This window comes from Lepisma saccharinum, chromosome 10 (genome assembly GCF_977018435.1).
Source record: "Lepisma saccharinum chromosome 10, izLepSacc3.1, whole genome shotgun sequence".
Classification (NCBI taxonomy): domain Eukaryota; kingdom Metazoa; phylum Arthropoda; class Insecta; order Zygentoma; family Lepismatidae; genus Lepisma; species Lepisma saccharinum.
The window spans coordinates 71,285,049-71,297,976 of record NC_139238.1 but is presented as its reverse complement, the minus strand read 5'-3'; positions in this window follow the sequence as shown (position 1 = coordinate 71,297,976).

Below are 12,928 nucleotides of genomic sequence, written 5' to 3'. Positions count from 1 at the left end.
CGATGCGCTAAACAAATTTTAAGGCATTTTTCTAACACCTCGAAAGGTGTAAGTCATAACTTTTTACTGGTTAAAGATACGTCGAAAAAACCTTCACCATTGCATTTCTCGTAAAATTCTAGCCCATTGTGATATGTCACACGACCCCCTTCCCATTTAAAATTCTGAAGTTGAATTCAAGATGGCGGACATCAAGATGGCCGCCGACCGTGTGGGTGGCGTCAATGTGGTTCCCCCTTGGCCTGATAACGATTGGTCATTACCATTTCCATGTTGCACGCTGCAGTGGCCTTGTACTGGGGGTGTTAAGTGACTTATTGAGCCACCCTGTATATAGTTCCATTAAACACTTACATAAATTAACTGTAATACACAAAACAAACCTCAACAGTTTTACAAATTATACCTATCGAGCTCTACCTTTAATTTGATGGCGTGTGTGAACGTGCAATCATTCTGAAATGTGTTTTATCACTATCAGAAATTTTGCCCCTTATTTACCAAAAGGCCCACCCATTACCTGACGTGTATTCGGGCTGTGTAATGTGTTCGGCGTGCTGCCCAGAACTCGAGTGGACGAGATTTGTAGGTCGCTCGTAAACCCTCGAGTTCGTATCCGGTAGCACCAATAAGAGCACGCCTGAGGTGATATATATTCCTTATATCTAACCATAGAGTTCGCTAATAGTACCTAAATACTCTAAGGCCAGTTAAAAAAAAGCATGGAGGGGTCTTATCACCCTACAATAACGGTCATAGAAAATTCAGGTGGTGCACAAGTTAGAAAGGGAAGACTATGCTAGTTACGAAACAATATTTGTGCAGACACAGGCAGTGGAGGAGGAAGATTTGATGAACACGTGTTGTTTATTGATGAAGCCACATTCCACACGTGTGGAACTGTCAATCGACAGAATTGCAGAGTGTGGGCCAATGAACAGCCACACGAGGTTCTCCAATGGGAACAAAACATCAGCAAAGTCAATGTGTGGTTGGGGATCACAAAGCCCAAGGTATGTCGCCTGTTTTTCGTCTCAGGACACAGAATGACAGACAATGTATATCTCGATATGCTGCAGTTGGAACAGGATGCCTTCTTGGAAATCGTGATTCTCCCACAGAATGGAGCCCAGCCTCACTTCGCAAAGACTGTTCGTGCGTACTTGGATGCTCACCACGATCTCCGGATCTCACACCTCCTGACTGTTTTGCATGGTGCTACATCAAGTCACAGGTATACAGAGTGAATATCACCTATCTTCAACACCTATGCCAACGTGTCCAGCACGTCGTGCTCAACATGACACCGGCAATAGTCTCAAAGGTGTTTAGTGAAACGGTGAGACATTGGGATTCATGTGTAGACATGCAGAGTGCTCATGTGGAAGTATGTTGAGGTGACACTTTCATGGATTTCCTTCTGTACACCACTTTCCATGTACTAGGGAGTTCATTCAATACATTTGTTCTAATCTCAAACCTCTTATTCTCGAAAATGGATAGAGACTTTATAATCACCCAGTGTTAAAGGAATAATTTCTACAAGTCCGAACGTTTAAAGCACGGGGCGTAAGGAGGGCATGGCCGTAATGTGTCTGTGGTGGTGGACCCTCAAGTATAGATAAAGTGAAAGATGCAGTAAAATTTATGTTTACTTATGATCTCCAATCTCCATGTTAAATTGTAGTTCGGTCTGTCTTACCGCTAGAGTAGTATTAGAAAATGAAATAGATAATAATTGTGGTCTGAAACTGCCAGGACGGATATTTTATATATATGTGTCACAATAAAATAATTTTACATTGTAAACGCTCGAGCGTATGAGACTCGAAAGAGTACGAGCGAGCGAAAGTGGTCCGATGCAGTACTCCAGTACGCACATTTAATGGCATCAGTCTTATACAGGTGATCGTATTGTTAGCTTTATATGCAACTCACATACGTGCACTGCATCAAGTGTGTATGACTTCACTTAATTATTTTTAAAATTTAGAGTCATTTTAGAATTTGTTTCTCTCAGATGAACATGTACCTAACGCAATGTTTGGAAGTAAATAGTTACTTGCAATACAGTTAAAGTAACAGCTATTATTTTAAGGAATTCTAATTGTAACAAGATACATTGAAAATAAAGTTGGTACAACTGTATCAGAGCCATTTTTTTGCAATAGAAGTAAAGCTACCAACAATTACTTTTTACAGTTACTTTACAACACATAAATTGTTAACTTGAAATTTTGTAATGTGGGGAAGAGATAAAAGTGGTGTCTCTTTTTCCGACTGTGTGCATCCTCTGGATGCTAAGGTGAAATCATTTTCTATGATCTTGGCCCTTCCTTGCGCCTTCTTTACAGGCCCTTTTTCTCCTTTCACCTTTAATCTCTTCTCATTCCACACCACTTTCACGGTGCCTTGAGAGCAGAACAATTTATTGATTGATGGATTTCGTATATTTTACTTCCCTTCTCTGTCACTTTTGGCCAGTCGCGAAGATGAGGATGCGTGATGATGGGATTACATTGATGAAGGGACACTCAGAAAGAACACCCGTGAAGGTTCGTATACTTTTTATTCAGTAGTCAGCTTTGTTTTTGAAATCTTTTCCTTGGGGTCTCCCCGATGGCGCAGTGGTAGCGTCGTCACCTTGTAATCAAGGGGTCCCGGGTTCGATACCCGGTGGAGGCACATAATGGTTCAAATTCCACTTTAAACTCTAGGTCCAGTCCCGATTGGCCTTACTGTGCATAAAGTGTACTTAAAATACCAAATCAACAAACCAACCAAGCAGCCATTTTTTCCTGTCCTTGACGTTCATTTTTTATGGATATTTGGCCAAGAAGGGGGGGGTTATGACACCTACTTCCCTAGACACACCACTGCTGGATTGCATCTCGATGGTGAGGAATGGAACAATGCCGTCACAGCTAGAAGCCTGCATATATAGAGAATATGCAGTAATCGTGAGGCCACCGGATGAAGCCGAGAAGACATCGGGATGTGAATAGTAGAGACTGATCTTCAAGGGAAATTTTCACCTGAGAGACGAGAGAATAAAGTTACTCTGTTGTAATTTTCATGTCAACGAATTGTTTAAAAAGTGACTGTTATTGAAGTGAATTATAGATTGAATGTAGCTCTCTCAGCCAACCGCAACGACGAGAGTGAATGGTGGAGAGATTGAATCCAGTAGAAGATGGCAGGGGTTTCGGGTACGAATCCCTGCCTGTTCATGGATGTTTGCGAGTGTCCACTAATCAATTTCATCATATCATCACTCACCCCCATCTTCGCAATTAGCCAAAAATGGTACAAAAGCGAAGTTAAATAAAGCAAATCGATCAATCAATCAATCCAATAGTACAAATGACAATATCAATAAAGCATCCGGGACTCAAACGTGGAATCTTCAGTAGCGAGATCAAAGTTAGTTCCTTTATCTACACTGTGTCCAGGGAGTCTCTGGAGCAAGGGAACGAAAGCAAGTACTTTGCGCAAGTGGTGACTCCAGAGGGCTCGACTGATGAACGCGTGAGAGGAAAATACTCGGCTGCAGCTAGCAGCCTTTGCAGCAGCGCATACTGCTCTGCTCCTCCTACTCGCTTTCTCCAATTCTCTGCCGTCATGCGCGGCGCCCAGAGATGCCTGGGACGCAGTGTATTGGTGTATTTAAAATTTTAACATTGTTTAGTGCTGCGGTATTTGTAGATCACGGATCCATATCCCGCCTTCATCCTTACGCCGGAAGTTTTTGTCTCCCCTATTGGAGAATCTAGTAACTTCCTGAGTGACGTATCACCAAGAGACTTCTGGCAGTGGTGCCAGCTCTCCTATAGAAGGGACGGCAACCTAAGACTAGTGGAGAGAACATATATATATATATATATATATATATATATAACTTATTTCTTTCAAAAGAGAAAGTGTAAATGGACAATGGAAGAAAGTAAATGAAGATCAGGAGACATACAACCGACCGTCGTGGCTGAATGGTTTGTACTACGGTTGCGATACTCCTGGTAAAAGGTTCGAATCCCTGCCTGGGCATGATTATTCTCTGTGACTGACACTTCATCAATTTCATCTTTTCATTGTCGCAATTAGAAAAAAGTGGAACAAAGCAAAGTTAAATAACAATTCAAAGGAGCAGAAGTCACCTTTTCTTAAAAGAAATCGTTATCAAGCACATATATCAGGTTTAGGCATCATTCAATCATTTCAGAATACTTACATATTAATACTCCACGCTACTCCCTCAAGCAAGCAAGATAAAGTAGATATAGATAAATCATTGTTTTTTTTAAGACTACACGTGCATTTTTGTATGGTCTTCAGGTGTATACTGAATAAAGCAGCCCCCACCCCTCCTCCAAGACACGTAACTACCAAAACTTCCATTTACAATCATTTTTTTCTGCCGCCGTCACTGTGCTATAAGAAAATTTGGATTTTCTAGACATTTCAACTCACCTAAAGAAAACACACAATCAAAGGCAAAATATACTCCTAAATAAAATTCACTCTAGGTAAAATTAATCATAAATAAATTTAAACCTCTATAAATTTAACGCACAATAAAACTAACCTTCAACAAAATTAACCTTCAATAAATTTAACCCACAATAAAATCTCAATAAAATTAACTTTCAATAAAATTAACCCTCAATAAATTTAACCCACAATAAATTCTCAATAAAATTAACCATCAATAAAATTAACTATCAATAAAATTAACTTCAATAAAATTAACCCTCATTAAAATTAACCCACAATAAAATTATATTTCAATAAAATCAACCAATGACCTTAAATAAAATTAACCCTGATTAATATTAACTCTAAAAAAAATAAACTTCAAGACAATGAATGCAACGTACGTAACACGACAAATGATATGGGAAACTTCCATGGGAAAAGGATGGAGGCCGTTTATAAAATTTTCTAGAGAATGGTTCCTGTTGAATAAATAACTGGAACCTATGTAAGGATGCCACTCTTGCAAAAAAATCAACTCTGGACAGCATCTTTTCCTGTGTATTTTATGTTTTCAAGTCCTAAGAGCGTTTATTCGTAAATGCACTCTCTGCTTATGACTCATGAACAGTTTGACTTGTATAAATGATTTGGCATATTATACAGAACAATTTGAAAAATAGAAACGTCTACTTCAAAATTGATTAGCGCCACAGAGTGCATTGTCAATAATTTGTAATTATGTGCCAAGAAATCACACTCAATGTATTAAGATATAATACATCTTGTGAGATTATAGCTATATTTGATGAATAAGATACTTTTAACTGCAATTAAAATAATTTCTAATACAGTGCCATCTCTCGTACAAATTTGAAAATGTTCATCTTCAAAGTTATCCACGAGGTAACATTAAAGGAACAATTCATACAAAGACGAACGTTTTAAGGGTGGAAGAAGATGAGTGTACAATCTCTAATAATTAAAAGAAAAAAGTTTTTTTTTTGAAATACAAATAATTAGAATATAATGCATAGATCAACTATTTTTTTTAATGTAGGCCTCCGTTGCGTAGTGGTCAACGCATCGCGCTACGAAACCAGAGGTCCCGAGTTCGAATCCTGGCCTGGACATGGATGTTTGCGAGTGTCCATTCATCAATTTAATCATATCGCCACTCATCTCCATCTTCGCAAATTAGCCAAAGGTGACACAAAAGTGTAGTAAAATAAAGCAAATCTAGCAAATCAATCAATTTCACCACAAAAATCAATGCCTCAAATAGACCTACAGGCTTAATTGCAGCTTTTCTAATTTTAAGGGAGAGAAACTAGCTACTTTGTTTTAAAAGAAGAGATTCAGTAATCACGAGGTCACCAGATTCAGCTGTCAGGCAGCCCATTTGTAATTTCATCGCATTTCGTTATTGGAAGCATCACTTTGACGTCATCACTTGTCGCGTCACTGGTGTTCTTTTCTTGTTTTGTTTTCTTTTTTTCCCCCATTAATGTCTTGTTTCAAAGTAGATTTTGCTTCAAAAATACAGCGTATTTTGATATTATTCAACCCATAAATGTTGTCCTTAAAAATGTTTGATGCAAGTGTTAGTAATAACATGAAGGACATCTAAAAAAAATCTCCCGTGTACTTGGCAACACTCGGTACCAAGGGCGATTGCTCCATGTAGGAAGTGAATAATTTCCTACAGTTCATTTATACTTGCTTCCAGTTCTCTATGTTTTAGGACTTTAATGATAATGCGCGTTATAAAATTATGAGCGCAACGTATGTACAATTGACTGTTAGCTACTGTCAAGAGTTGACGCAGCCAAAGACGATGGACACATAGGCTTTGCTGCCTCGCCTGAAGAACATCGCTGGAAGCTCTACAAAAGATGGGTGAGGAGTGTAAGGGACGTGGGAGAAGATTGCTCTTTTAAAAGATCCAGCGAGGAAGATCCAAGAGTTTCCTCAATCAGTGATGCCAACCTCAGCAAAATGGTACTAAACCTAGCACAGATTGATATTTGTTGGCATAATGGTAAAATATACCTAGGTAGCATAATCTGCAAACATAAGTCTATAGGAGAGGGAAAATCTAATTGAATGGAATATGTTTCCAGGGAAACAAAATATGTCCAAATCTTATTTCTACTTCACCAGCGAACATGTTTCAAATAAAATGGTGTGTGCTTACACAGCGAGAAGCTTTTTGAAACTATGTCACGTTCCATCCTCTATCTTTTCTTTATCCTGCCCGATTTTGTTCGAGAGGATGTTTTATGGCAGGAAGTCGGTAGAAGGTAGGGGGTAAACAAACCATTTTCTCAAACCGTTTCAAGTTCTGTGCTTAACCCATTTAGTTTGTTGAGCCATTGTACACAATTTTGTGAGAAAATTAATAATATTACATAATTTCAGTCAATAACAAATAACGCAAGTTCAAAATTCCAAAAGTAGATGCTGAACTTAAAAATAAAGTTATCCTAAAGAAAGATAATTAGTAATAAATCCTAGCACAATTTAGAAGCATTTAGCATTATTTCAGAGTTAAAGCAGCACTTGTTATTATGCTCAATCCATACAACGACAGGGAAGGGGACGATAAAATCGAAATACTTGCAAAATCTGAAATATCGTTAATGATATTTTCGTAGGTTTTTACATGTTCACATAAAAATATTTTTATAGTTCAAGGGGGCAAGAGCCCCTTGCCCTACCTTGTTCATGGGCCTGCATCTCACATGGGCCTGCATCTAAGCCGTGCGTCAAGCTAACTTTGCGGCAGGTTTTATGTATCAATCTGCACGAGAACTGAGCTCAGAATCTTCCGTGCCAGTCTTGTAATGTAGCAGCTGTGAAGGTTCTATTGGAAGATTGCAAGCCAGAATTTTTGATTGTTCAGACTTCCTCTACTATGGTTAGTGGTTTAGAAAAAATTGGCCACATGGTCTGACCCATGGTCATTTTGCAGGAATTGCGGCCATCTTGGATTTTTCAATTTTTTTTATATTATCGCATAATATGTCAATGTAATATGTCATTTTATATGTTTTTGACACCCAGAGTGCATATAAATCGCATTTCGAGAGAGAGAAATATGAGTTTTGTAGAAATTTAGGGTAAAATTTGAAATGTTGTTATAGTTTTCTAACGTTTGTACATACGTTTAAGAACACTATTAATTCATTTTTCTTTTCCATTTTGCGGAAAAATTCCTGCCTTTGAAGAAGCAAATTACTTCAAAGAAGACAAACATGTCTTCAATCCAAGGCTAATTGAATCAAAATCCATATACCGCATGTGTGGTATGAAATCAGTTAAAATAGAAGAGAGAAACACAACTTTTCCAAATTTGTAAGCGTGGAAGAGCACAGGAATATCTCTAGATGTAGTTTTTGAAATAACTTCTACCGCTAGTGATGTGTCAAGTGTTTTGCCTCAGGTGCAATATATCAAAACAAGAAGCTCAAAGCCTCTAACAAAACTCAAAGTGATCCTGTTTCGGTTAAACAAAGAGAAATCAAGTAAGTTGCAAGTCTATGAACTGCATTCCCAAACGCAATAGTGGAATTTATGTTGATTCAGTCGTTGCCCAAAAAAGAAAATAAAGGTTTCTGCTAGAACAAAAAAGGAAGCAATTAATGAACAAAGTTTTAGGGCCACATTCTGATGATGTCATTCAGTGCCTGAGTGGAATTTCTTGCGATGGGGTTTATACTGATGGAACATGGTGTTCCCCATTCTTATTCAATATTTTCATTGTAAAGCAGGGGGTGTAGATAACAAAGTTATTAACTAAAAACTACCCCAGATGAAACGCCTGGAACCATTTCAAGTTATGCCAATTGCTGAATATTTGTTTGCCATTCCACGTCATATTGGAAATGTTGAGAGAATAATTTCATTACCGACAGCAACGGACTCATGAGAGAAATATTTTTTTCAAAAAGTCTGTAGAAAGTCTGGTACTGGTGTTCATTTTAATTTTTTAAGAGTTCGACTGTACAGTCTCTCATAAATAATTTTGACTACACCTGAAATTTTGAGAAAAATTGGCTCCTCTGAGAAGTACCAGTTAAAACATGTAGTTAGAAGTGTACTGTTTAGTATTGATTGCAAGTTTGTAATTTTCGCATTTAGGAATTCATTAAGAAATCATATTTTTAAAACACTTAAAAGTGTAAATTTTACATTGTTTTTTAACGTGTTCTAGAAATAAGTATTATTTATTGTGAATATTTTGTGTCCTACATTTTGGGACATTATGTCCTACTTTTACCTTACAGCGATCTGGTAACCCTAATTTCATCATATTGTCACTCATCCTAATCTTCGCGATTAGCTAAAATTGGCAGAAAAGCGAAGTAAAATAAACAAAATCAATAATTCACCCTTTGTTATACTTTCGTGCACACTTCCATTAATTCAATAAGTGAAGTTTATCAACTATTAAGTTGTGTTTTTTTGTCATGCATTAGATACACTAACGTAAAGAAAAACAAATATTTATCACAGTAAGGGTTCGAACACACGCATGTTGGAGCTTGCATTGGTAAAGAAATAATAATAAACAGCCATTTGCTTGCACCCAGATAGCACGTAAGTTAACTGCAAGTTAAATTGAATGTCGATTTAACTTGCAGTTAACTTACATGCTATCTGGGCAGTGAGCTTGAACACATATCATTCAGATACGTAACACTAACAGCAACCACTGACAAACAGCTTCTACTTTACACGCTAGTATTACAAATCATAGGATTTTCTCTGCATTTTTCCTATTTGAATTTTCGCTAGCATTCTTCTATTTGTAGATTCTGCATAAAACCCAATACGATATTGTTGTTTTATAATGTTGAACGAAAACAAGTGAGAAGAAGCATATTTCAAAAGATTAATTTTAACGTTACAATTTGTGCCCTAATGTACACAATTTTCTTAGAACTTAGTTTAAATCTGATATTCGTTAGGACAGTAAAACCTCCTAGCAGTTCAAATTTTCTCTATTATCTGTATATGATGAGTGCCACCATATATTGCCATCTGGTGACAGCCTTTAGAACTGCCTGGAGTGATTTCCGCTCATGGAGTATAGATGTCGCTCCTAGCAGCCTATTCAGTTTCCCGTGTTTATTAAATGGGGTTATTCGTTGCCCAATCTTTCCGGTGGCGGCGACAGGTTCGTTGTGTCCCAAAATAATTTCTTTATTCATTTGGTTGTCCTAAGCTTTACACTGGATAATAAAATGTAAATGTAAATGGATAATAAAATGTTTTCAGTAAACCTTAAGATTATGTAGCAAGTCATAAGTTTCCGGCAATTCCATTCTCCTTATCCTAAGGCTTAATATACAGGGCTACTATAAATGATTCATTTGATTTCAAAACTGTATTTTTCAAGGTATTGTACATGCATATATGAATGATACATGAAAATAACTCTAAACTCACCAAGTTTAAATCGTGACACACCAGGTGGCAGCACGAATGCAGTGTCTGTACAAAATGGGGACAAACCGAGATTTTCGCTGGATTTATGTAAAATTGATTCTTTAATGCATATATATGTGTGACATAAATGTGGTAATGGGTTATCTGATGATTCATAAGAAGTCGCACAGGTACGACATGATTCTTTGTTATTCTTTTAACACAAATTTCATCAATTTATCACTCATTGCAATAACAGACGAAAATCTCCCATATTCCAACACACAAAAACTTCTTTCTCGGTTTGCCGCCATTTTGTACACTATCATTCATATCTGTATGTGCAATACTTTGGAAAATACTGTTTTGAAATCAAACGAATCATTTATAGTCGCACTGCATTTAAAGAGCAACGGCAGGGTATACCCTATAAGGTTACTCGACCCAAAGAGTATAATATTAGACGTTCTCTGTGTTCGAACGGGCTAAATATCGCATGTTTATGCACAAAGAACATTAACGTGACGTCATTTAGGTCGTCCCTAGCTGCCATGGGTCGGTAATACAAACATTTAGATTCTACACTAGGGCTTATGTTTTCCCGGTTGCAAGTATGTGTAATAAAACGGCGGGGATAGAAGTCAGAAAAACTCCTTAAATTATCCAGAAAAATGTATTAAGTGCTTATGCGCATGGTACATAGCATTTATTAATGTACTACACCCTACGGATAATTTCATGTTAATGTATGTTTTCCTTGTACAGGATGTTTCAGAAATATTTGAGGGGTTACAAAAATGTATTGTAAGTAAAGTATTGAACTTACGTTTATGAAACCAGTCCAGAACAAACGAGGAACTCAAACCGTTTCTTTTTCCACCTTTCAAATATTCAATGTATGCACCACGGGTGACACAGCACGCATCGACAAGATAGTCTACTTCTTGCCCCACTTGTATCAACATGGACCTGTCGAGAGCATCTATCACTGCGGTGAAATGCTCCCTTAGGGCTGCGATATACGTACGTTCTTGACTGGTATCGTTAATGTAAGTTCAATAGTTTACTTGCAATAATTTTTTTCAAACCCCTCAATTATTTCTGAAACACTCGGTATTAAGCAGACATTTTCCCCTCTTAATTTCAACCTTTAGATTTTTATAGTTACAACGCTTTCAAGATTTTAATTTCTGTAGACAAGAACGCCCTATAGATTGCGAGAAATGAAACAGAAGATAAGATTTTGTAATAGCTGTAAATGCGTATATATGAAACAGATGATCATATTTACTAGCCATGTCGAAAATGAAATATCCGTACAGAAATGAGTCAGTTGTTAATGACAACCATACAGTCTCGCAGAATTATTATTTAACTGACTCACGACAATAAATCACTTAAATTGTGAAAATTTAAGTTTCTTTGAGTTCCGATATATTTTCTGTTGTTGACGATCAATATTTTAAAAGTTATTTTTTAGAGCACTGATTATATTAATCTATCACGTTCTGTCATAATTTCTGAGGTTAAGAAGAAATTAAACTTGCAATTTAATATAATAGCAGCACGTCCAGCATCAAATCTCCCATGGCAGAACAATTGCCCATCAACAGCGTGAGGACATACCGATGGTACTGCCACCTACAATAGCTCTCGTTGACCAGCCCATTGAGCACTGAAGTGATCAGACTTGCTGTTCCTGATTGAAATAGCACAGTAGCTTGTAAGCTCATCAGGAAAACGGCATGTGGCGAGTCGGATAAGTGCTCCGGATTGTTGCTTTCCTCTCCAAATAACCGCAGGAAAGAAACATTGCATGAATGGGTGGTTAGCACAGCGCTACAACACTCGGGTACAGGGTTCGAATTTTGGCCTGGACACAGGCGTTCTTTGTAAGTGTCCGTTAATTAATTTCATCATATAATCACTCATTCTCATCTCCGCGATTAGCGAAAAATGACAGAAAAGCAACGGTAATAACAAAGAAAGGAATCAATGAAAATCAAACCGAATCATTAATTTCAAGCACGAAAGAAATAAGAGTCGGATTTAGCGCGAGAGGAATAAGGGCGAAACTGATTAAGAGCGAAAAGATAAAAAGGGAAAGGTAAGACTCGCGAAAGGAATAAGAGCGAGACGCATGAAGGAATAAGGAATAAGTGCGAAAGGAATAAGAGCAAAATTAATTAACCTTTACTCTGCCGAGGGAGTCGTTAGAATGTAACCCCGGTTTCGCCGAGGCCTTTGGCGCGAATTTTAAATTCGTACACTTATTTGACCAAAAATGTTATAACTCCTAGACTATTTAACCAATCTACTTCGGGCAACTTTTGTTTTGCATCAGGACATGCAACCGTACAGAAATGAAAACGCCAAAGCCAATAAGAGGGGTTGGGTGGGCTGTGATCCCCAACTTTCAGTGAAAAAATCATAACAATGGGGAGTTTGTTTCACATATTCGATAACGTAATGCACCCAGGAACATGAAATGACTTTCATTCGGTTCAGAAAGGACCATTCTTTGAAAATAAGGCTAAATTTGCGTCTCCTTCCTAAAATAGCGGGGGAAGAGAAGCAAATTCCCCATTTTTATGAGTTTTTCATTGGAAGTTTGGGGGCCGCGGCCCACCCAACCTCTTTTGTTGGCTCTGGCGTTCTGATTTCTGCACAGTTGCATGCCCTGATGTTTTAGCTGGAAAACAAACGTTACCCGAAGTAGATTGGTCAAATAGTCTACGAGTTATAACATTTTTTGTTAACAAAAGTGTACGAATTTAAAATTCGCGCCAACTTCCATACGTAACTTTGGAATCGGGGGAGGGGGAGTAGGGGGTGCATCCACATGACGTGCAAAATCTTCGTTGAACCCACTGTAAGTGTTTCCGACATAACAGAAAAGTATCAAGATAATAAAAAAAACAGGAATTTTGCAATCAGCTGCATGGTCGAAAAATCGACCAAAATACGAGGAGCACCTTATTTTCGATGGACGAAAAATTGACAATATTGCGAGTACAGGTTAAGG